Raw genomic sequence first — 26,502 nt, 5'->3', positions numbered from 1 at the left:
GAGAAATGACTTGAATGGATATTACTGTTACATTTGAGTATATGAACTGTAGTTTATATAAAGAGAGATAAAGTATTTTCTTCTGTGTAGTTCTAGAGAACTGAGATTAGAGCAATGATTACATGTATATAGAAATTTTAATCTCAACTCAATATAGATCAGAACACTTTAACAATGGGAATGGTTAGTAAGTTTCATATTGCTGATGTGTTTCAAACAGAGGCTGGATGAACCTATGTTTAGAGCAAAATTTCTTAATCTGGCCATTCATCACCTCTAGAAACCAAATTTAAACATTTAAATATAATTGGCTTAATTTATTTTTATTTTATGCATTTTAAAACATTATTATGATAAGGGCTCCTTAAGTTTTGCCAGATAATGAAGGGTACAAAAATAATTAAGAACTAGAGGGTAGGCCAACATTGAGGGTAGAAGAAAAAAAAACAGGAGTTATAACTAGATGACCTCTAGATCCTCCTCCAACTTCCATTTCTGTGAAGATATTTTTAAAATTCACTATATCTCATCTAATCATATGTTTTATTGCTTTCACTATTACACTGATTTTTTAATTGAATGAATTACTCATTTTAAATTCACACGCTTTGAATCATTCCTCAAGCATGTATAGTGAAAGTTATAATTTAAATATAATGTTTTAAGGTAAATACACTTAATCATTTCTAAGGCTATATCTAAATAACACCAAATGGGAAACAGCTCAATTTGATATTCTCAATCTGTTTAACAACTAAATTGGATCACCTGCTAGAATGAAGTAGTTGTTTGTGTGAAAACTGGTCATTGAGATGAATTTAAAAAAACAAAAAACTAATTATTCTAAAATGCTTGGATGAGACTATATGACAGTCTCATATCTATCCCCTAAGCCTACAGAGAGTATCTCAAATTGATTTCTACTATTTCTGAGCTACAATACTCTGATCAATAATACTACACTTTTGGAATAGAAGCTATCATGAAACTTACTCATATGAGTATGCTCAACTGAGTTAAAGAAAACAAGAAAAGTATCAGACTACAAAAATAGTTGGGTTGTATTTTTCACCAGAACTTCAGGAGATCACTTTTACTTCTCTAGAAAAAATCATTTTATCACTATCTTGTCTGGAATAAGCTATTTCCAATTCTCTCTATATTTTTAATCTCTATACTATCTGACTAAAATGTATGGAGGTATTTTTTAAAAGTCTGGATTCTCTAGCCTTAGTTTCCTTATCTCTAGGATCAGAGATTTCGTGTTTCTTTTTTTAAAAGATGATTTCTGATGTGCTTTCTAGCGATAAGATTCTATATATGGGGTAATAGATACTTTCTGAGTCGGGAATAAATAGTTTAAATCTTACTTCTGACATCTACTAACTGTTTAAGGGCAAGTCCCTTCACTTCTCAGTGTCTGGGTGACTCTTATTAAATACCTTTCATGTGCTACATACTGCACTAAATTCTGGGGATACAAAAAAAAAAGGATAAAAATAGTTTCTGCTCTTAAACAGCTCACAATATTTTAACCAAATAGTTCTCTATAAAAATCACAGAGCCAGCCTCCTACAAAAATTTAAAAAAGGGTGTGAGGGTGGAGAGAAAATAATGTTCCCTTTCATAGAACATTCTCTAGGAAAAACACAGAGAAAAGGGCCATTTGCTCATATCACAGAAATAACAAAGTTATAAAACAGTGATTCAAAATGTCATTAAGAGTTTTGGGGGTAATTGTTGTGCACTTTCATTTTAAAGTATTATGCCAAATATTAGTATGATATTACCAAACTATATCAATCAGTTCATATGATAATTTCTGTAAGTGAAACAGGACAGGAACAATTTCACAATCTTTATTTTTATCATAATATTTATTTTTTTAATATCAAAGCAAAAGAACTTGATTCATTTTGATTGTGATTTTCCTTGTATTCAAATTGGCAAGCAGAACAGTATCTGCATTGCAGTAGAATTGAGTATGCAGTGATGATTACTGACAGTTTCTCTCAAATCTGTGCTTTACTTCTTCGCTGCTTCAAACAGAGATGATTTTGTCAGTATAAATGTTCTCTCCACAGCCCCACTGGGGTATAAAAGACATTGGCTGTGAGTTTCTATGCCCAAAATAATTCATCACCTGGAAACCAAACTTCTGGTCATCAGCCTTTCTGAAGACAGTGAGGATAGCCCTCAGGCAATATACAGACTTTAATCATACTTGCATAAAAAGTTTTTCTACCTTGATAATAGTACATGTATGTTACATGTGCAAATTTTCACTTATTTATCCAAATATTTGATATCTCATAGATGACGATAAATCTATGCATATAATTTGTGTTTATATTATATCTTATTAAAATTACCTAATCAGTAAAAATTTATAAGGAAAAAATTTCTGATAAATTATTTCCAAAATCCATATAAATGTAACTAACAGTGTTCTTTCCTTTCCCCAAAAATATTCTTCAATATGTTATCAAACTACTTAAATATAGTCAATACACAGCTTTGATTAATTAATTTGTCATTATGATAAATTTCAGCATTTAATATATTTGCAACAGTATTTGCCCACGTCCATATAAAAATAAAGTTGGTTGGCATTTGAACTAGGCAGTGTTTGTTAGCATTCACTCTTTGCAACTGCCTACAATATAGTGGTCTCATAGCTATGTGAAATCTATTTTTTTTTTTTTTGCATCTAACCGTAAAACTACCCCATGTAGTCATGTAGTGAAACCCTGTGAGTGCATTTATATCAAAGAGACAAGAAGATTAGAAGCCATACTATTATGGAAAACACATCTATGTGACATACTGGAAAGAAATAGCATCTGGCTTCATTAGCTATAGAAACCATTACCCTACAGTTGGATCTTCTTATTTTTGAGAGCTTTATAGTCTATAACTGCCTAGACTTAACATTTGAAATACCAGGAAATAAATTAATTCAGAAGACTTTAGAGGAAGCTTGGCTATTTCCAGTGTCATATTTCCCACAACCTGGGCTTTAGCTACTTTCTGTACATAACGGATAGCAGTTGGTCCTAGATTCAGGAAAATCTGAAATCAACACTGGTCGTGTTTCCATAAGAAACTAATTTAAACCTCTCAGCACCTTAGGTCACTCTCTAAAATTATAAATTATAATAGAAATGTTTATCTACATCCTCACTTGCCATTATCCATTTTACATTTGAATCTCTGTCTCTCTATCTCCTTCTCCCCTTCTCCCTCCCTTCTCTCTCCCTTCATTCCTATGAAGCACATATTTTTAAATATATTTTTAAGCTATAACTTGAAATTTCAAAATATAATTTTTTTAAGACACTATACGCAAATTGATTGTGAACTGACCTCAGAATTAGAAATTAGTAGAGGGTATTTCCTCACTAGGAGTTTTCTATATCACTTACATTACAGGTCTTATGAGAAATCTATTGGGAACTGAAATTTGGCATGTTTCATTTGAAGAGAGTTGTCTTACAAAAATTACAAGAGTTCCAATGATTACTTCTGGTTATTTATCATTCGAGTAAGCAAATTAATTAATTACATCAAGCATTGAGCTTTACCACTGTGTGCTAGTTGCAGAGATATGAACATGACCAAGACAAGAGACTTATTATCTAATTGGGAAAGTATGACAACTACACAGAAAAACTTCATGATACAACTAGTACATGAGATATATTGTAGGAGATAATAATAATAGTGCTTTAAAGTTTGCAAAGCACTTCACAAACAACTCATTTTATCCTCACAAAAAACCTGAGATGTATATGCTATTTTTACCCCCACTTGACAGATCAAAAAACCAAAGCAAACAGAAAATAAGTAATTTGCCCAAACTCATGTAGCTAGCTGAATACTTAAGGCTGAATTTGAATTCAGGGCTACTTGACTCAAAGTCCAATACATTATGACTGTACCATCTAGCTTCCTTAGATTTAAAAAAACTCTATGGAAGCTGGAAAGAGAACATGTTGATGAATGGAATATCAAGCTTTGTGACAGTGGGGGAGAATGAAAATATGGAGAGGCAGAAAAGCATGTTGTACAGCCTAAGAAAGGCCAAGTCTGGCAAAAGGTACTTCTGCATATTGACAAATCATCAAGAACCATGAGACATTTACTCCAAAACCTGAGATAGAAAGAACAGCTGATAATTATATAACCCCAAAGGAGAAGAAGATAAGGTATAGCCTCATGGTGATGTGACAGGAGCAGTCTCCAGAGCATGGCAGCCAGAGAATAGTGACTAGATAGTAAGAGCGCATTCAGGAAGCTCCTTTCTTTGGGACAGAATCTCTTTCTCCACTACCATGCCTGTTCTAACAAGACCTATAGAAACATGCTACAATACATCTTCCTACTTGGAGAGAGGTGAAAGCCCAAGGAATAGTGATAATCTCACATAGAACAGAAGCTCCCAAGGTTCTACACACAAGGGGAAAGTTGCAAGTGAAACAGTCAGCTTAGGTGAAAAGAAGAAGGGTAGGACTTCAAGCATGGCAGACTATGGGAAACAGTAAATGGGCCACTCCAAGAAAGATTTTCATTCTGACTTCTCAAAATGGTTATCCTCGTTTCATGAAGAAAATCCTAAAATAAAACAGATAGGGGTGGGACCTAGACTCTGTGCTTTCCATCCCTTGACTCTTGGGCTTCTCCTATCCTAGAAACGTTTTTTCTCCCAATTGCTTATATTTTCCCTGAGAATAAAGGGGGAAGCATGTCTGTGAACTTGGAGCAGTATGCCCCAAACAACCTAAGAGCCCATCTCCTTCTTTGTTTTAAAAAGGTCCAAGTTATCCTATTCCTCTGGAAGTGGGAAATTGTACCTGTCTTGCCAGCAATGACATCCTGGTAATCTGGGTTCTATTATTCTGCTCAGGTGTGATGTCAAGGATAATAATTTCAACAAAGGTTTCTCCTCGCTCAAGAGTCTAATGTTTTTGCTACCATATAATTCTGCTTCAAAACACACTAAATTTAGAGTAGAGAAACTGAATGTGAATCTATCACTTCATCTCTTTAGGTATTAGTTTCCAAGGTGATCACTAAGGTCCCTTCCAGCTATAAAATCCTTTCTAAAATTTCAATAATTCTGTCTTTGTCAGAGGAGAAACATTATTACATGAAGCCAGCAAATCCTCTCATGTCCCAAATATCACTGAAAATCCTAGATGGTGAAATTTGAAAAACCTGAATCACTTTTAAAATCTCAGATGTAACTTTGTCACAAAAGATATCTGAATATCACAGATCTTATAAAACTTACTGTTGGCCTCCATGACATTTGTTTTAATATTTTATTGTAGATAGTGCTTTGGGGAAAAAAAAAAAAAAGCTCTGTCATTCAAAAAGGATAATTTCTTACCATAGTTATGGTGATCTCTTCCTCTCCTGTTCCCCACCCTGATTAGGATAACCTCCTGGTTATTTTGATTAAATTATCCCTTAAAATAATTTGGGAAGAAAAAACTTTGAAGCCAAACTAAAATTCAGATTTAAAAAAAATTTTGGGACATTTTTCTTTTCTAACTATACATTCTTGCTTTCTTGGGAATATTAAGAAAGTGCCAACTTGAACCATTATACTGCCTAAAATCTTCAGTGGTGGCTTCTTGATTTTGGAGGTTCAGGATTTATCATTTCTTTCAGTATACCATTTAAATGGAAGAGCATAGAGTTCCAGTTTTTATTTAAATAATCTGATTTCAGTATACTCAGAGGGGTTAAACTAAGCAATGATTTTATGATTCTGCTTTTTCATAGCTCCATAGTATTCTTTTAATTTATAAAATAAGAATCACCTTATATAGTATTCTTTACTTCCACAATCACTAACTTTCAACTATGTTAAAGACACTATTCTATGGACTTGGAAAGACAAAATGAAAAATATTATGATAAATTTATACTAACCTAACCTTAATGGAGTAGTAGAAAATGATGTATAGACAATGCAAAGAATGATGAACATTTAATTTAAATCATGATACTACAACAGGATGTTTCACTGGAATTGAACAGATCCCTCAGACTCTTACAAAGAGATATGCACTGCTCTTTACTGAGAATACCTAGCTGAACTTTATTGGTTCCTGTGTCTAAAATCAATATATCACAGAAGACGGGCCACTGAGTATCTTGGGGACAAATTCTTGTGGACTATCTCTATCCTCAGAGTAATGAAAAGATAGTTTTTACAGGACACATTATTCTCACTATCTTTGGCTTTTAGGGTGCATACATATAGTAGTGTCAATCCAATGGATCTTTGTTGAGTCCTTGGACTACCTTTGAACAGCAACTTAACATTCTAAAACATGGATGTTTCTAGCTGTAGTATATAATCATAAGTTAGAGAGTTCCTGGATTCCTTAACTGACTCTTGGATGCTAAGTAGGAGGTAATTTTCTCCTATGACTTCATTTTTAGAGGAGATGGGCACTAAAAGGTTCATATAGAATCTGGGAAACACTAATGAGATGTGTCTAGTTAACTAGAAAATCCAGACCTCATCAACTGTTCAGACATCACAGTTCTGAATTGAAAATGAAATCTGCTCATCAATTCCATAATATGTCATTAGTTTTGGGGGACAGTACAATTATGGCAATGAGGATTACGTATGAAACAATGTAATATTATGCTTTAAGTATTTGTTCATGTGTTCTCAATTATTTGTTCTGATTTTTATGACAGTAAGTCTGAAGAAAATGGAGATGCTAAAATAGACCAAAATGATAGTAATGCAAAGTGAATTTTATGAATTTTTAATAATTATGTTTTTGCATGACTAAAATTTTAAATTTTTTATTGTTTTAAAAAAATAAAGATATGTTATTGTAAGCATTTTTGTGGTGAATGAAATAGCTACTCTATATCTAATAATTGATTTGTCCATTGAATATCATTTGCAAGAAAGGAACATATTAATTTCTTCCAGACAGATCCTGGATATAAGTCTTTTAGCTAATTTTTTTTTCAGAATTCTAGATCAGAATGGAAATATGACAAAACAGTTTAATCTCCCTCTTCCATCCAAATGCAACAACTTAAAAATCAAATAGATACACTGTTAGCATATTCAGTGGTGATTTTTTGATAGGAAAGATAATGAAATCATAGATCAGGATTTTCATTGAGTTCAAACTTATTGATGATGAAAATGACAGCAAAGCACTATGTCCACCCAAAAGACAAGGCGAATGATATCCAGGAGAGATTTTCTACCCTTTCAGAAGCAGTATGAGAATATCAAAAGAACACATCAAAGGTAGGGCATGGTTGTTCAGTAGAGGTTAATATTACAATATTACAATAGGGCTTGGCTTAAAGATTTCAGTGAAGTTAGAAATTAGGTCATGTCCTGAAGAAAGGTATCCTTAGTTAACAAAATCTGATGGTGTCTTAGTGAAGTCATATGACTCCTGTCTGGTTCTACTTGAAAAGAATAGGGGAAGGAATACGCACTTATTTGGTGTCTACTAAGTACCAGGCACTATTCTAGGCTCCTTTTACATATATTATCTCATTTGATCCTGTTGTTAAAAAAACAAAATGGTGGCGCTGTTAGTAGCACCTATATCTCAGAGCTGTGTGTATTTACATTGTTGTATGAATATAAAACCATAGAGCTGAAATACTCTGAGTAAGAAGGTAGAGCTAGCAGAAAATGCAAACAAATAGTGACCAGCAAAAATCAATAGTGGCTGTACCATGACACCAAACTTAAGAGAAGTAATATAGAATGTTGGCAGGTTTGCAGCCTTTTAGCATCAGAGATTGGTTCTCCCCTCTTTACACATGTAGTATCTCATATATGATGACTGTATATGTGCCTTTCTATTCATAAACCTCCTGCATTTCTACCCTTCCCAAAGATGATGGGTATATTTATGAAAATATATTTTGTTAAAATGTACCAGAACTAATGAAATAGTAATGATATGAAATGTGTATGCACCAAGAAGAAGAGCAGCCAAATTCTAAGAAAAGATTTTAATCCAGTTACAAGAAGAAATAAACAGCAAAAGTATTCTGGTAGAACTCAACTTTCCCCTACAAAATAATACAAGAAAGAATAACCACAAAATAAATAAGAAAGCAACTAAGGAAGTTAAGAGAATCCTAAAACATCTAGATAAGACATACCTCTGGAGAAAATTGACTAATGACAGAGAGGAATACACTTTGTTCTTGGCAGTACATGGCAGGTACACAAAAATTGACCATGTATTAGGGCATAAAATCAATCAAATGCAGAAGGGAGACCACAATGCAATAAAAATTATATTCAATAAAGGTCCAAGGAAAGGTAGACTAGAAACCAATTAAAAATTAAATAATTTTAAGGAATGACTGGGTTGAACAACAACACAAAAACAATCTATAATTTCATACAAGAGACTGACAATGATGAGATAACATACCAAAACCTATGAGGATGCAGCCAACGCACTTTTTAAGGGAAATTTTATATGTCAAAATAGTTACATGAATAAAATAAAGAGATCAGTGAATGAGAATACAACTAAAAAGCTAGAAAAATAAATTTAAAAGTATGAATTAAATAGCAAATTAGAAATTCTGAAAACAAATTTGATAAACCTTTGGTTAATTTGATCAGAAAAAAAGGATCACCAGCATCAAAAATGAAAAGGGTAAACTTAGCATCAATGAAAAAGAAATTAAAGGAATAATTAGGAGTGATTTTACCCAAGGGTATGGCAGCAAGTCTGACAATCTAACCAAACTGGGTTAATATTTACAAAAATATAATTTGCCCAGGTTAATAGAAGAGGAAATAAATTAAATAGTCCCATTTTAGAAAAAGAAATTGAACAAGTCATTAATGAACTCCCTATGAAAAAATCTCCAGCACCAGATGGATTCACAAGTGAATTCTACCAAACATTCAAAGAACAATTGATTCCAATACTATGTAAATTATTTGGAAAAATAAGTAAAGAAGGAATACTGCCAAATTCCTTCTTTGACACAAATATGGCACTGATACCCAAACCAGGAAGAATCAAAATAGGGCAAGAAAATTTCAGACCAGTCTCCCTAATGAATTGAAGGAAAATTTTTAAATAAAATATTAGCAAAGAGATTATAATTACTTATCAGCAAGATAATAAACTTGTGGCCAAGTGGGATTTATACTAACAATATCAGGAAAAATATCATCATAATTACCATATCAATTATAAAATCAATAGAAATCACATTATAATCTCAATAGATGCAGAAAATGCTTTTGATAAAATATAACATCCATTCCTATTAAAAACACTGGAGTACATAGGATAAAGAGAGTGCTCCTTAAAATAATAAGCAGCATCTCTCCAAAACTTACAGGAAGCATTGTTTGTTTTTTGTTTTTTGTTTTTGTTTTTTTTTTAATTTTTATTTAATGATTACTTTGTATTGACAACATTATCCCTTGCACTCATTTCTTTTTCGATTTTTTTCCCCTCCCTCCCTCCACCCCCTCCCCTAGATGGCAAGCAGTCCTTTATATGTTGGATATGTTGCAGTGTATCCTAGATACAATATATGTTTGCAGAACCGAACAGTTCTCTTGTTGCATAGGGAGAATTGGATTCAGAAGGTATGAATAACCCGGGAAGAAAAACAAAAATGCAGATAGTTCACATTCGTTTCCCAGTGTTCTTTCTTTGGGTGTAGCTGCTTTTGTCCGTCATTTATCAATTGAAACTCAGTTAGGTCTCTTTGTCAAAGAAATCCACTTCCATCAAAATATGTCTTCATACAATATCATTGTCGAAGTGTATAATGATCTCCTGGTTCTGCTCATTTCACTTAGCATCAGTTCATGTAAGTCTCGCCAGTCCTCTCTGTATTCATCCTGCTGGTCATTTCTTACAGAACAATAATATTCCATAACATTCATATACCACAATTTACCCAGCCATTCTCCAATTGATGGGCATCCATTCATTTTCCAGTTTCTAGCCACTACAAATAGGGCTGCTACAAACATTTTGGCACATACAGGTCCCTTTCCCTTCTTTAGTATTTCTTTGGGATATAAGCCCAATAGAAACACTGCTGGATCAAAGGGTATGCACAATTTGATAATTTTTTGGGCATAATTCCAGATTGCTCTCCAGAATGGTTGGATTCGTTCACAACTCCACCAACAATGCATTAGTGTCCCAGTTTTCCCACATCCCCTCCAACATTCATCATTATTTTTTCCTGTCATCTTAGCCAATCTGACAGGTGTGTAGTGGTATCTCAGAGTTGTCTTAATTTGCATTTCTCTGATCAATAATGATTTGGAACACTCTTTCATATGAGTGGTAATAGTTTCAATTTCATCCTCTGAAAATTGTCTGTTCATATCCTTTGACCATTTATCAATTGGAGAATGGCTTGATTTCTTATAAATTTGAGTCAGTTCTCTATATATTTTAGAAATGAGGCCTTTATCAGAACCTTTAACTGTGAAGATGTTTTCCCAGTTTGTTGCTTCCCTTCTAATCTTGTTTGCATTAGTTTTGTTTGTACAAAGGCTTTTTAATTTGATGTAATCAAAATTTTCTATTTTGTGATCAGTAATGGTCTCTAGTTCATCTTTGGTCACAAATTTCTTTCTCCTCCACAAGTCTGAGAGATAAACTATTCTATGTTCCTCTAATTTATTTATAATCTCGTTCTTTATGCCTAGGTCATGGACCCATTTTGATCTTATCTTGGTATATGGTGTTAAGTGTGGGTCCATGCCTAATTTCTGCCATACTAATTTCCAATTATCCCAGCAGTTTTTAATCAAATAATGAATTCTTTTCCCAGAAGTTAGGGGTTTTGGGTTTGTCAAACACTAGATTGCTATAATTGACTATTCTGTCTTGTGAACCTAACCTTTTCCACTGATCCACTAATCTATTTCTTAGCCAATACCAAATGGTTTTGGTGACTGCTACTTTATAATATAATTTTAGATCAGGTACAGCTAGGCCACCTTCATTTGATTTTTTTTTCATTAATTCCCTTGAGATTCTCAACTTTTTATTGTTCCATATGAATTTTGTTGTTATTTTTTCTAGATCAATAAAATATTTTCTTGGAAGTCTGATTGGTATAGCATTAAATAAATAGATTAGTTTAGGGAGTATTGTCATCTTTATTATGTTCGCTCGGCCGATCCAAGAGCACTTAATATTTTTCCAATTATTTAAGTCTGACTTTATTTGTGTGGAGACTTTTTTATAATTTTGCTCATATAATTCCTGACTTTCCTTTGGTAGATAGATTCCCAAATATTTTATGGTATCAACAGTTATTCTGAATGGAATTTCTCTTTGTATCTCTTGCTGTTGGGTTTTGTTGGAGATGTATAAAAATGCTGAGGATTTATGGGGATTTATTTTGTAGCCAGCTACTTTGCTAAAATTATGAATTATTTCTAATAGCTTTTTAGTAGAATCTCTGGGGTTCTCTAGGTATACCATCATATCCTCTGCAAAGAGTGATAGTTTGGTTTCTTCATTGCCTACTCTAATTCCTTTAATATCTTTCTTGACTCTTATTGCCGAGGCTAGTGTTTCCAATACGATATTAAATAATAATGGTGATAGAGGGCAACCTTGCTTCACTCCAGATCTTACTGGGAAAGGTTCCAGTTTTTCCCCATTGCATATGATGCTTACTGATGGTTTTAAATATATGCTCCTGACTATTTTAAGGAAAAGTCCATTTATTCCTATGCTCTCAAGTGTTTTTATTAGGAATGGATGTTGGATTTTATCAAATGCTTTTTCTGCATCTATTGAGATGATCATATGGTTTTTGTTTGGTTGGTTATTGATATAGTCAATTATGCTAATAGTTTTCCTAATATTGAACCAGCCCTGCATTCCTGGTATAAATCCTACTTGGTCATAGTGTATTATCCTGGTGACGATTTTCTGTAATCTTTTTGCTAATATTTTATTTAAGATTTTAGCATCAATATTCATTAGGGAGATTGGTCTGTAATTTTCTTTCTCTGTTTTCAGCCTACCTGGTTTAGGTATCAGTACCATGTCTGTGTCATAAAAGGAGTTTGGTAGGACTCCTTCAATCCCTACTTCTTCAAATAGTTTATTTAGCATTGGAGTTAATTGTTCTTTAAATGTTTGGTAGAATTCACATGTAAATCCATCTGGTCCTGGGGATTTTTTCTTAGGGAGTTGATTGATAGTTTGTTCTATTTCTTTTTTTGAGATGGGACTGTTTAGGATATTTACTTCTTCCTCTGTTAGTTTGGGCAAGCTATATTTTTGGAGTATTTTTCTATTTCACTTAAGTTGTCGAATTTATTGGCATAAAGTTAGGCAAAGTAACTCCTAATTATTGCTCTAATTTCCTCTTCGTTAGTGGTGAGTTCTCCCTTTTCTTTTTAAGACTAACAATTTGATTTTCCTCTTTCCTTTTTTTAATCAGATTTACTAAGGGTTTGTCTATTTTGTTGGTTTTTTCATAGAACCAACTCTTAGTTTTATTAATCAATTCAATAGTTTTTTTACTTTCAATTTTATTGATCTCTCCTTTTATTTTTAGAATTTCAAGTTTAGTGTTTGACTGGGGGTTTTTAATTTGTTCCTTTTCTAGCATTTTTAGTTGCAAGCCCAATTCATTGATCTTCTCTTTCTCTATTTTATACAAATAGGCCTCTAGAGATATGAAATTTCCCCTTATTACCGCTTTGGCTGCATCCCATACATTTTGGTATGATGTCTCATTATTATCGTTTTCTTGGGTGAAGTTATTATGTCTATGATTTGCTGTTTCACCCAATCATTCTTTAGTATGAGATTATTTAGTTTCCAATTATTTTTTGGTCTACTTCCCCCTGGTTTTTTGTTGAATGTAATTTTCATTGCATCGTGGTCTGAAAAGGATGCATTTACTATTTCTGCCTTACTGCATTTGAGTTTGAGGTTTTTATGTCCTAATATATGGTCAATTTTTGTATAGGTTCCATGAACTGCTGAAAAGAAAGTGTATTCCTTTCTGTCTCCATTACATTTTCTCCAGAGATCTATCATATCTAACTTTTCTAGTATTCTATTTACCTCTTTGACTTCTTTCTTATTTATTTTGTGGTTTGATTTATCTAATTCTGAGAGTGCAAGGTTAAGATCTCCCACTATTATAGTTTTACTGTCTATTTCTTCTTGCAGCTCTCTTAATTTCTCTTTTAAGAATTTAGATGCTACACCACTTGGTGCATATATGTTTAATATAGATAGTGCTTCATTATCCATGCTACCCTTTAGCAAGATATAGTGCCCTTCCTTATCTCTTTTAATTAGATCAATTTTTGCTTTAGCTTGATCTGAGATCAGGATGGCTACCCCTGCTTTTTTGACTTCACCTGAAGCATAGTAGATTTTGCTCCAACCTTTTACCTTTAACCTGCATGTATCTCCCTGCTTCAGGTGTGTTTCCTATAAACAACATATTGTAGGATTCTGGCTTTTAATCCATTCTGCTAACTGCTTCCTCTTTATGGGGGAGTTTACCCTGTTCACATTTATGGTTAGAATGACCAATTCTGTATTACTTGCCATCTTGTTAACCCCAGTTTATGCTTTTCTCCCTTCTTTCCCCTTTCCCCCCTTTCCAGTATTAAGCTTGTGAGCACCACTTGCTTCTCACAGCCTTCCCTTTTTAGTATCCCTCCCCCCACCTTAGAGTCCCTCCTCCCATCTTACCCCTTTCCCTCCCAGTTTCCGTATTTCCTTCCTCTTAGCTTATTCCTTCCCTTTTCACTTTTCCTTTCTCACTTTTCAATGAGGTGGGAGAAGTTTCACCATAGATTGAATATGTCTTAAGATTTTTCACTTAAAGCCAATTCTGAAGCCAGTAAGATACTCACTATATTCATCCCCTTCCATTCTTTCTCTCAGATATAATAGGTTTCCTATGCCTCTTCCTGAGATGTACTACCCCCACTTTACCCTTTTTCTGGTACAATGTCCTTTCCACATCAATTTCTAGAACAAGGTATACATGTATTCTTTATACATCTATATAGTCAAAATATAGTTCCCAAGATTAATCTTTACCTTTTTAGATTTCTCTTGAGTTCTGTATTTGTAGATTGAACTTTTTGTTAAGTTCTGGCTCAGAAATAGATGAAATTCGCTTACTTCGTTGAATGTCCATCTTCTTCCCTGGAAAAAGATGCTCATTCTCGCTGGGTAAGTTATTTTTGGTTGCATACCAAGTTCCTTAGCCTTTCGGAATATCATATTCCAGGCCCTTCGATCTTTTAATGTGGATGCTGCCAGATCTTGGGTGATCCTTATTGTGGCTTCTTGATACTTGAATTGGGTTTTTCTAGCCGCTTGCAATATTTTTTCCTTCATCTGAGGGTTCTGGCATTTGGCCACTATATTCCTTGGTGTTTTGATTTTAGGATCCCTTTCAGTGGGTGATCGATGAATCCTTTCAATGTTTATTTTTTCCTCTGTTCCTATGACTTCTGGGCAATTCTCTTTGATAATTTCCTGGAAAATGGTGTCCAGGCTCTTTTTTTCATCATTCTTTTCTGGGAGTCCAATGATTCTCATATTGTCTCTCCTGGATCTGTTTTCCAGGTCTGTTGTTTTCCCCAGAAGGTATTTCACATTCTTTTCCATTGTTTGATTTTTTTGGATTTGCTTGACTGATTCTTCTTGTCTCCTCGAGTCATTCAATTCCAATTGTTCAATTCTGATTTTCAGTGAAGTATTTTCTTCACTCACTTTTTAAAAATCTTTTTCTAATTGTCCCATTGAGTTCTTTTGTTCTGTGGAATTTTTTTTCCATTTCGCCAATTTTGTTTTTTAGAGAGCTATTTTCTGTTTCTAGTTCACCAATCCTATTTTTCAAGGATTTTACTTCTTTATCCACTCTCTCTTTAACTGACTTCTCCAGGCTCTTTTGCCAAGCCTCCCTCTCCTTTTCCCAAGCTTCCCTCTCCTTTTGCCAAGCCTCCTCTCCTTTTCCCATTTTTCTTCTAGCTCCCTTGTGAGAGCCTTTTTAATTACTTCTATGAGGTTCATCTGTGCTGAGGAACAGATGATCTCCTCCTTTGGGGATTCACCTGGGGACTGTCTGTTTTTAGTCTCCTCAGGATTTAGAATCTGCTCTCTATCTGTATAGAAGCTGTCAAGGGTTAAAGTCCTCTTCAGTTTCTTGCTCATTCTGTCTAATAATCAAAGACAAACTAGCAAAGAAAAACAGAAAAAACTGGAGTCTTTCTTTGGGGAAGGGGCTGGGTGTGTTACCGAGCTTCCTCTACAGACTGCGGGGGGCAGCAGTGAGACACTAGCAGGACTGTGCTGCGCCTGCGCTCTGAGATCCCAGAGCGTGCTGAGTCACTGTGGGGGGGGAAAGGGGGGGGCGGCCAGGTCCCGAGAGACTCCAGCTGTTTGGGGTTGTATTCTTCATCCCCGGTGTTTTTAGCTTCTCTGCTGGGCTGCTGACTTGCTGCCGGAGCAAAGTATCTAATCCTGTAGCAAAGCTCTCCCGCAGAGACGGCTGCGATCACTCCCCACCCCCTCTCCAGTCTGCTCCTGTGCTCTCACTGCCGCTGCCCGCCTCCTGCGCCCGATCTAAAACCGTCCCAGCCCTGCAGTAAAGACAGACCTTTCTTGGCGAATCTCAAGGATGGCTTCTCTTGGTAACTATTTGTGGGTTTTTTTTCAGTCAAGCATTAATTCAGAGGCTTGTAATGAAGTGGATAGTGAGAGAAAGCGCGGAGCTTACACAGCTGTGTGCCTCCTCTCCGCCATCTTAACCGGAAGTCTCGGAAGCATTGTTTGTAATAGAGAGAAGCTAGCCACATTCCCAATAAGATCAGGGGTGAAACAAGAATTCCTATTATTACCACTATTATGCAAAATTATATTAGAAACATTGGCTTTAGTAATAAGAAAATAAAAAGAAATTAAAGGCATTAGAATAGGCAATGAGGAAATAAAATATCATTTTTTGCAAATGATATGACCATAATCTCAGGGAATCTTAAAAAGAAATCATCCAAAAAGCTGCTGGAAACAATTCACAGCTTTAGCAAAGTTTTGGATATAAAATAAAACCATAAACATCACTAGTATTTCTATATATTACTGATAAACCCATCAGTAAGAGATAGAGAAATTCCATTTAAAATTACTCTAGACAAAATTAAATACTTGAGGGTTTACCTGATAAGACAAATCCAAGAACTGTATGAACACAATTACAAAACACAAGTCATACAAATAAAATCAGATCTGAACAATTGGAAAAATATCAATCGTTCATGGCTAGGCCAAGCTAATATAATAAAAATGAAAATTTTGGTTAAATTGGCTTCCTTATTCAGTGCCATACCAGCCAAACTGTCAAAACATTATTTTATAGAAGTAGAAAAAATAATAACAAAATTCATCTGTAAGAACAAAAAGTCAAGAATATCAAGGGAATTAATGACAAAACAAATACAAAGAATGATGGCTTAGTAATACCAAACTTAAAACTATATTATAAAGCAGCAGTCATCAAAACCATTTGGTACTGGATAAGAAATTGAGTCTTGAGTCAGGGGAATAGATTAGATGTACACAACAAAATAATCAAGGCCTATAGCAATCTAGTATTTGATAAACTCCCAAACTCCAGTTTCTCAAATATGGACTCACTATTTGACAAAAATTGCTGGAAAAACTGGGAAATAATTTGTCAGAAACTTGGCATAGACTTACATCTTATACCCATACCAAAATAAGGTTAAATTGGGTAGATGATGTGGGCATAAAGGATTATACCATAAACATTCCAAGAAAGAACAAAGGATAATTTACCTATCAGGTCTTTGGAGAAGGAAGCATTTTATGATCAAAAAAGAATTTAAGAACATTATAAAAGGTAAAATGGACAACTTTGATTGCATTGAATTAAAATGTTTTGCACAAACAAATGCAACAGAACAAGATTAAAAGGAAAATACATAGCTGGGGAAAAAATCTTTCTATCCAATGTTTCTGATGAAGTCTATTTTCTAAAATATATAAATATCTGTGTCAAATTTATAAGAATACAAGTTATTTCCAGTTGATAAATGGTTAAAGTATATGAATACATAATTTTCAGATAATGAAATTAAAGCATCTATTCTTATATGAAAAATTCTCTAAATCACTATTGATTGGAGATAAGCAAATTAAAACAACTCTGAGGTACCCCTTCATATCTCTCAGATTGGCTAAGATGACAGGAAAAGATAATGATAAATGTTGGAGGGGATGTGGTAAGACTGGGTAAATTACTGGGACACTAATGCATTGTTGATAGAATTGTGAAATGATCCAACTATTCTGGAGAACAATCTGCGACTTGTCCAAAAGGCTATCAAACTGCATAGTCTTTGACCCAGCGGTGCCATTACTGAGTCTGTATCCCAAAGAAATTATCAAGGAGAGAAAAGGATCCACATGTGCAAAAATGTTTGTAGCAGCTCTTTTTGTGGTTGTAAAGAATTGGAAAATGAATAGATGCCCATCAATAGGAGAATGACTGAATAAGTTGTGGTATATGAAGATAATGGAATATTATTATTCTATAAAAATGAGGAACAACCTGATTTTAGAAAGACCTGGAAAGATTACATGAACTGATGGTGAGTGAAACAAGCATAACCAGGAATACATTGTATACAATGACAGCAAGAATGTGTGATGATCAGCTAAGAAAGGCTTGGTTCTTTTCAAAAGTGGTTCGGTGATGCAAAGTATTCCCTTTAAACTTTGGACAGAAAATATCATTTACATCCAGAAAAAGAATTAAGAAAACCTAATATAAATCAAGATATGTTATGTTCACTTCCTTTTTCTGGTGTTTTTTTTTCCATCTCTCCCATGGTTTTTTCCTTTTGATCTGATTTTTCTCTACTAATATGATTCAAAAAGCAAAGTTTATTAAAAATGAATTTAAAAGTTCTCTACAAAAAAAGCTAGGAACATTGTAAGTTATAGCACATTTTTATTAAATTCCATCCTAGGTATATTACACATTATTTTTAAATTTGTAAAATATATTAATTATTTATTCTGATTTTTCCTCTTCTTTTGTCTGACTTTTTACTTTAAAGGCATATTTAAAGATTTTGTTTTAAAGATATTATTCATTATATGAGAGAGTTCTTTGGGGGGGGAAATAATATTAAGTGAAATTATGGTGATGTCAATAAAGGTCATTAATAAAAACTTAATTTTAAGAAACTTTTGACTATAGATAAATTTGCGGAGGTTCATAAGGGAATTATAAAATAATATCTTTTCAACTTCAATAAGGTAAAATATTAAAATCAAAAGGAAAATTTAAATTTAAAAAGAAAGAATTTTAACAGGTATCTTAAATGATAGAAACAGGGCATGCTAATGTACACAAAGAGCAGCTGATGAACTATAATTGGATAAAAGGCTTTTAAGAATAGTTATGAAAAAAAAAGACTTTTTTTAGTCATCCAGAAAAGGAAATTGCTTAAACCATACTAAAAGACAAGGGGAAAACATATCAAATTAGGCACATTAAGTGAAAACTATAATAAAAGAGCACATTGTATTTGATTGCTTTATACATAATCTTCAGAAGTAATCTTCCATTTCTACTGCATAGCCAAGTTAAAATGAGATATACTATGGAGGTGATATCTGAAACAGATAGAGAAGGAACTGAATACATTTTATTCGTCAGAACCCTCAAGTAGGCAATCTATAGCATTTGTAGCTACAGTTTCAAAGGATAGTCTTCTCCCTGGGACCACAGTAATAGTATTGGGATAAGCACCTTTGAGTTGCTTATTTGAAGTCAATGGCCTTGAAACTGTACTGTCTAAACATAGATTCTATTTCTTTCCTGGATAGATTTCACTGAAGTCATGATATAAATTCAATCTTGCTTATTTTGATGTTTTATGAATGATCAACAGAACTATATGTTTGTTCCAGCAGATTCTTTCCAATGCATGATTGTCAGAATAATAACAATAATAATAATTAGAATTTACATAGTATCTTACAATGTGTAAAGAGTATTATATACACTCTCTCCATTGATCTTTACAACAATACTAGGAGGTAGGTACTATTATTCTCCTCATTTTATAGATTGGCACAGAAAGGAAAAGTGATTTGCCCAAGTAAAACAGATCTGAGGCAAGATTTGAACTCACATCTTCTTGAATTAATAGAGCACTATTTTTGCTCTGCTGAGCTGCTTAAACCCTTCACCAGGAAAACAATAAAATTCAAACAGACCAGGATGTCAACATAGAAATGATTATCTCACAAAATTGTTCCAAGGAAATTAGGGGACTTATAAATTCAATACATACAATTTAATGAATATTTATTAAATATTTGCTATGGGAAGCAGGGACTTAAAAGAGTTTAGAACCTAGTAAGGATGGGAGGGTTGGTAGATGTGAGGGGAAATGAATAACTGTGATAACCTAATGATAAGGACAGATTGTTTAAAGGAGAGAGATTCATAAAAAAAAAAAACTGTTATGAGAAAATCTGAGGAAAAGAAACATAGTGTAAAGGAGTCACGAGAGACTTCATTTAGGGGATAACATCTGATTGGGGTTTAAAAGAAACGAGGAAATTTAAGATAAGAAAAGTGATAGAAGGAGTTTATATTAGGCATGAGGCATATTTCGAACAAAAGACATAGAAATGGAATAGGGTTAGATTCAAATAAAGGAATAGAGTGGAGTTTATTTTGTCTGGAATGAGGTTCATATGAAGGGAATTCATAGGAGATAGGAGTAAAAAGTATGATTGGAGTCATATCATGTAAGAACAAAAGTTTTAGCAATAAAAAGCAGGAAGCAATAGGAAGCCACTGAAGTGTTCTGAAAGGAGGGAATGATTTTATTATAAGGACACATTTTAAAAGTTACTAAGGTAGCAATATGGATGCTGTTATCAGGAAGATGTTAGAGGAACTCCTAACAATAACCTAAATGAAAAGAAATAAGAATCTATATAAAGAGGGATTGTAGTGGAACTTGAAAGGAAAAGACAAATGTGATATATGTTACAGTGTAGTAAGAGAACTTGCCAATTGATAGAATTTATGGGATGAGAACAATTAAAAATGCCTCTTAGTTTATAAGCTTCAGTGACTGGAAGGATACTGATACTCTATCATTTTTTGAAGCATAAAAAGAAATAGGGGCACAGTTTGGGTGAGAGAAGTTTATTTCAGTTTAGAACATGTTGAGTTTGAAATACTAATGGGACTTTGAAATGGAAATATCCAGCAAGCAGTTGGAAGTATGAGACAGAATTTCTAGGAAGAGTCAGGAAGTTGAGGCATGTATTTTTAAGTTGTCTGAATAAAAATGATCGTTGAAAGCAAGGAGATCAACTGAAATAATCCAGGGATAGATATTTTGCTTGACTAAATTTTGAGGTCTTGTAAGTCTTCTTATTATGAAGAAATGTTCATTATAGTAGAAGTTAGAGGTAATTTATTATAATAGAATGTATACTGAAGAAGGAATCATGTACCCTTGGTCCTAATTCAAACTTTGTCAGTTTCTAGTTGTGAGACCATCCATGATGGATCTCATGTTTAAAATAAAGCGTTGACCTATTTGCTTTCTAAAATCACTTAGAGCTATAAAAGTCTAAGACTTTGGGATTACAGAGAAAGAAGAAAAGAGTGTCTATGGTAACAACTAGAGTATTTCTACCTATGGTTAAAGAATAGAAAAAATAATGTGGTGTTAATAAAGGTGAGGGATGCATGATCAGAGAAATAGGAGCGGGGACCAAAGGAAAACGTGGTATAAAGAAATAAAGTAGATTACAGTGGAAAATAACTAGAAGACTAAGAATGGAAGGGGAAAAAGAAGACTGTATTTAATGATAAGAGGGTCTAAATGACATTGAAGAATACCACATCAGAAGAACATTGGGCTTTGAGGAGTAAATAATTGCAGCGGAAATGGAGGCCACAAATGTAAGCTGTTCTTTTCAGAAGTTTGTCAGTAAAGAAAAAAAATAAATGAATGGGGCAATAATATTAGAAAAAACTCACAAAACATTGAATTCAGTGGAAGAAAGTAGCTCTAGAGAATTAAGTTGAGGAGGTATGTTTGCAGAGGTAGAACAGAAACCCAATGTCAAAAGCTAAGATCTTATTTTTTACTAAAATAAATAAAGTAATTACATGGTTTACCACATGATTTAAAAAGCTATAAGGTAATAACCATGAAAGTATATAAATTAAATGGATATAGTATATGTATGTACACACACACACACACACACACACACACACACATCCCCTACTGATTGATGTCTTTTGTTCTCAAAGAGGAGTAAAATGACACCATTACATTAGAATCAAATTACAGGGTGTCTGACTGAAGCTGATCAGACTAATATGAGTTTCAAATGCTCTACCACAGATTGGACAAAAATTGTCTAACATTGCACATTTTGTGTTTCTTTTGGACTATTTCAATTCTGCTTTGCCTAATGAAGATCTGCATTGATGGGCTGTGTCTACACTGCCCCAGAGACAGGGAGCGAGAGGGAAGGAAGAAGGGAAGGAAGAAAGAGATACAGAAACAGAGACAGAGAGACAGAGAGATAGAGAAAGAGGGAGGAGGGAGGGAGAAATGGGAGGAAAGAGAGGGAGGAAGAGAGAAAAAAGAAAGAGGTGGGAAAGGGGAGACCAAGAGGAAGAAGAGGGGAAGCAAAAGGGAGGAGAAAGTTTGACATACATATGATTTAACATTTAAATACCGAAGGGGTACAGCACTATGCAAATATATATTAGTAGAAGAAACAATCATTAAAATACTATTTAATCAATATAAATGTGTAATCAAGTCAATATGAATTAGACAAAGTACCAAGAGGAAAAAAAAGCAATAGTTAAGAACCAATAAATGACAGAAAAAAATTTTATGGCTCCTTTAAGACTGAGATAACTCTCCCTATGAAACAAAAAGTAAAGGAAAACAAAAGTAAACATTGCTGGCCATAGTAAAGAAAAATACACGATCTTAAATTCTAAGAAATCCTTAGATTTCTTTTTTTTTTGGCCTTCAATCTAATTTATGTGTCATTTCATGATTCTAAAGATAGCAATAATTCCTTACAACTTCCAAAAATGCTTGAAAATCTCAAAAAATTTCCACATATTTCCTCAAGTCTATTATCATCATCTCTTAATCATTTTTATACATTTGAATTATAAATCTAAATCAGAACTTCTACATATTTCAGGAATGGAAATACAACTGGAAAAATCTGCATCATTTTAGCTTTGGTGCCAGTTAATGAAAGAAACGAATTTCTCTCGTCAGAAGAGAAATACATCATAAAAGGCTAGGGAAGAAGAATTTTAATAATTAAAAGAGCATATAATATCTTTCTGTTTTGTGAATCAGTTTAGGGGGCATGTGAGAAAAACAATGTTTAAGACAAATAGAAGAGGACACAAAACCTGACAGACTTGAGTGATGACATATTACCCTCTTACTCTGTGATGGTGACACAAAAACGCCAAAGGACACAAAACTGTCAGTCTTGTTGTTTATTTTCTATCTGAGACTAATAAAAGAAGGTGAATGATTGACAGGATATAGACATAGTCACCATCTTAGACATACAGTTTGGACTTTTGTGTGAAAAAAATAACTCATACTCTATTGATGATTTTTAGTCTGGCATATTATTGTCCCTTTCTGAGAAGATCTCCCTCCCCCTTAAATCTTCCTGATAAAGAACCTTTTTCTTACCATTATATTAAAATTTGCATTTACTACACTCCCTATCTTATTTCAAACACTTAAAAAATAATCCACACATCGAATCTATTTATTAGAAGCCTTATTACCTCTCAAATGCCTTATTTTTTTTATTTTATCTTGATTCATTTGTTATGAATCAAGAGAAAAATAAGAGAAAGCAAAAAAAAAAAAAGAAACTGGCAAAAAAGAAACACTTCTGTCAAACCTAGAATTTAAGGTAATTTCTGATTTTTTTCTGTAAAGGGGGGGTGCTATAATATAGTTTCAGCATAGCTCTTTAAAAATCTTTTTTCTTTCTTCAGAGATAATTTTTCTCAAAATTATTTCATTTAAATTCCAATTAATAGGGGAGGAGAGGGGAACATATAGATTCAAATGGGAAATATGAGCTTTCCTTGTGTAGGATATATAGTTCTTTCTGCTGAGCTACAGGTGAATTAGATTTTTTTTTCCAAGTGATTTTTCCAGATAACTCTGTACTGAGAGCATGTATGATATGATAGTGAGTGTAATACATGTAATACAAAAAAGATTTGAAATTAATTTAGAAAAAGTAATTTAAATTGATTTAAAGGGGAAAATCATGTATATTAAAAAGAAGTGAAACAGTGGCAAAGCAACTAACATAATAAGTAATGATATTTGGAGAGACTATGTAGAGCAGACTGAGTCAGAAAAAGTTTTCTTGGGAAAGTGTCCCCACCTCCCCAACAGGAATACTGTATTCTCTGCACCTTTATAAAATAGACATAAACATGCAGTATACCAAAGAATATTCTTTGTAAAAGATTACCTTGTCTTTCTTAAAACGTCAATACGTATAGATTATTTTCACAAATACATATATATTTGTTTATTCATTTGTCATCTAGTTATCTATCATCAATCTATCTATGCTTATTTTGTTGTTTTGTTTCAAAATTGTGACTTCAAAAGTATAGAACTTTCTTGATTCAGCTCAGCAACTTGTCTGTATCTGAAAATCTTACTGAGTTCCCTATGGTATGGAGAGATTGTGGCCCATGATTGCCATACCTTGTATAAGTCAAAGACAGGACTTAAACTTGGAGTCATTTATGGAGTTATTCCTCTAAGTGCCAATGTTCAGAATGGATTCAACCTTTTCTCCCTGCAAAACTGAAGCTGGAATCAAACTATCTACTCCTAAGTTCCTCTCCTTTCTTCCTCTTTTACACTCTTTTATTCTAACCACATTCTCATCATCGTTCTTCTCATGCCTAGCTCTCCCTAGTCTTTTTACTCTTTTTTGCTCTGTTAATTTTCCTTTCATTCTAGATTTCTTTCCCTCACATTCCTTTGACCTTTAGTGCCTATTAGAATCTATCTTTCTTCGGAAGATATTGCATCTCTTGTCTCTCTCATCAAGGAAGCTGTATTTCTCATATCTTCTGACACAGAGGACAAAAAGGAGCACTGGTATTTTCCTCAGTTTCTAATTGTATTTTTAGACCCTTTATTGCCACTGTTAATCAGCAACCACCTCTTCTTTAAAATTTATTACATCCAGCCATATTCTTGTTGTTGTTACCTATTGACCTCCAACTCACCGTTCTTTCTACTAATAAATTCTATACCTAAATTAAAAATTTTCCTCTTTAATTCCTGCTACATTCTAACCATCCTTCTTGTCATATTCCATAATTTCTTTGGCTCTCAAGACCTCTTCCTCCTTGACTTTTTCCTCAACTTCTGGTTTCAATCATTCCTTGAACATTTCTTGCCCTGGGTGACAAAATTCTTAAATGTGGCTCTGGAATCAGTTGTTACAGTTGTTTTCTTGATTTTCTTTGTTCATTTGTAATATTGTTCACTATTTTTTCCAAATATTGGTATATTCCTTCTTTTAGATATCGAGGATCATCTTTTGGTACTCTCAGATTTGTGTTGACTTCTTATTCAATACTTTATTTTTTTTCCCAGATTACATGTAAAAACAATTTTAACTTTTTTTTCAAATTTTGAATTCTAAATTCTTTTCTTACTTTTCTATTCACCTTCATTGAGAAGGTAAGAAATTTGACATAGGTTGTACATGTATAGTCATGCAAAACATATTTCCACATTAGATGTTCTATGAAACATACACACACACACACACACACACACACACATAGATACTCCTCCAACATTTGTCATTTTCTTTTTCCTTCATATTAGCCAATCTGACAGATATGAAATAGTAGCTCAAAGTTGTTTTAATTTTCATCTCTCATTAACTGTGATTTAAAGATTTTTTTTTTCCCACATCACTATAGATAGCTTTGATTACTTTGTCTGGAAATTACCTGTTTTTATCTTTTGACCATTTATCAATGATTAATGGGGTGGGATGGCTCTTATTTCTCTATATTTGATTCTGTGTTTGAGAAAAAAATCTTTATGAGGGAAAATCACTATAAATATTTTTTCACAATAATAAATTATATCTATTTTTCATTTTCCTCAATCCTATTCTCCCCCTCCGCCCCCTGTTTATCCTATTCTTCCCTGTTACTCTGTCCAATTCTCAAAAGTGTTTTGGTTATGATTTTTATCTTCTCCAAACTGCCCTCTCTTTTCTCATGTCTTCCTGCTCAATCTCTTATCCCTTTCTCTTCCTATTTTTCTGTATAGTAAGATCAATTTCTACACTCAACAGAGTGTGTACATTATTCCCTCTTTCAGCTAATTTTTATGAGAATAAAGTTCATGTGCTCCTTTCCCTACTTCTGCCATTTCCCCCTCCATTGTAAAACCTCTTTCAGGCCTATTTTATGTCAGATTATTCACCCCTTTCTACCTCTCACTTTCCCCTCTTCCCAATGTACTTTTCTTTTTCATCCCTTAATTTAATATTTTTATGTAATTATGTTATCACATTTCTAACTCCTGAAATAATGAAAAAGACTTTAGAAGTTAGAGATACATTTTCCCATATAGGAACATAAACTTTTTAAGTTTATCAAAACCCTTATGATTTCTCTTTCTTATTTACCTTTTTATGCTACTTTTGCATATTGTATTTGAAACTTGGCTTTTAACTCTATGCTGAAGTGGAGTTCTGCTTCCTAAGTGAAGAGTATACTATCCTTTGATTTTTGTGTAGCTGTTTTCAAAGGTAATCCTGGGGATTATAAGTTTGGGGCTCTTACAAAGTGATATGATCTATGGAGATATGTATTTGCTACTTTCCTGTACTGTGCATTGGTTGTGAGCAATCACAAACATTTTTTTCAACCCTAATACTGTGACAAGGGTCTCTGCTCCTCTGTTGCTGCAAGCAAACTCTACTGTGCTGGTGTTCATCCTCATACGAAACCAAAATCCAGGACCAAGTATAGGCAATACAACAGAACTCTACACCTGGTGCCAGCAAAGGGACTCCTGTAAATCTCTTTTTGACCCATTGTCCAATCCCTTCCCCATGTGTGGACTGAGAGTTATGGAAACTGTCACTGGCAGCAGTAATTCAGTTGCCCCAAGGCTTGCTTCTGGTTTGCTTGAGCCTATTCTGCACTGGCATAGCCTATATGCTCCACTCTCACCCAAGTGCAACAGACCTCTCCTGTAGACCTTATAAGTTGTTTTGGGCTAGAAAATTGTTTCATTCTATTTGTTTGTGGGTTCTTCCACTTTAGAATTTGTTTAAAGTTATTATT

General features: G+C 33.6%; 1 protein-coding gene across 2 annotated transcripts in view; it reads right to left on the bottom strand.

The window, feature by feature from the left end:
* The window catches only part of CADM2 (cell adhesion molecule 2), a 1,468,479-nt gene that overhangs the window by 217,641 nt on the left and 1,224,336 nt on the right, over positions 1 to 26,502 (bottom strand). The window lies entirely within an intron of this gene.

Source organism: Antechinus flavipes, chromosome 3 (assembly GCF_016432865.1).
Source record: "Antechinus flavipes isolate AdamAnt ecotype Samford, QLD, Australia chromosome 3, AdamAnt_v2, whole genome shotgun sequence".
Lineage (NCBI taxonomy): Eukaryota > Metazoa > Chordata > Mammalia > Dasyuromorphia > Dasyuridae > Antechinus > Antechinus flavipes.
The sequence above is the reverse complement of the archived record's forward strand: the minus strand, read 5'-3'. Positions and strand labels throughout refer to the sequence as shown.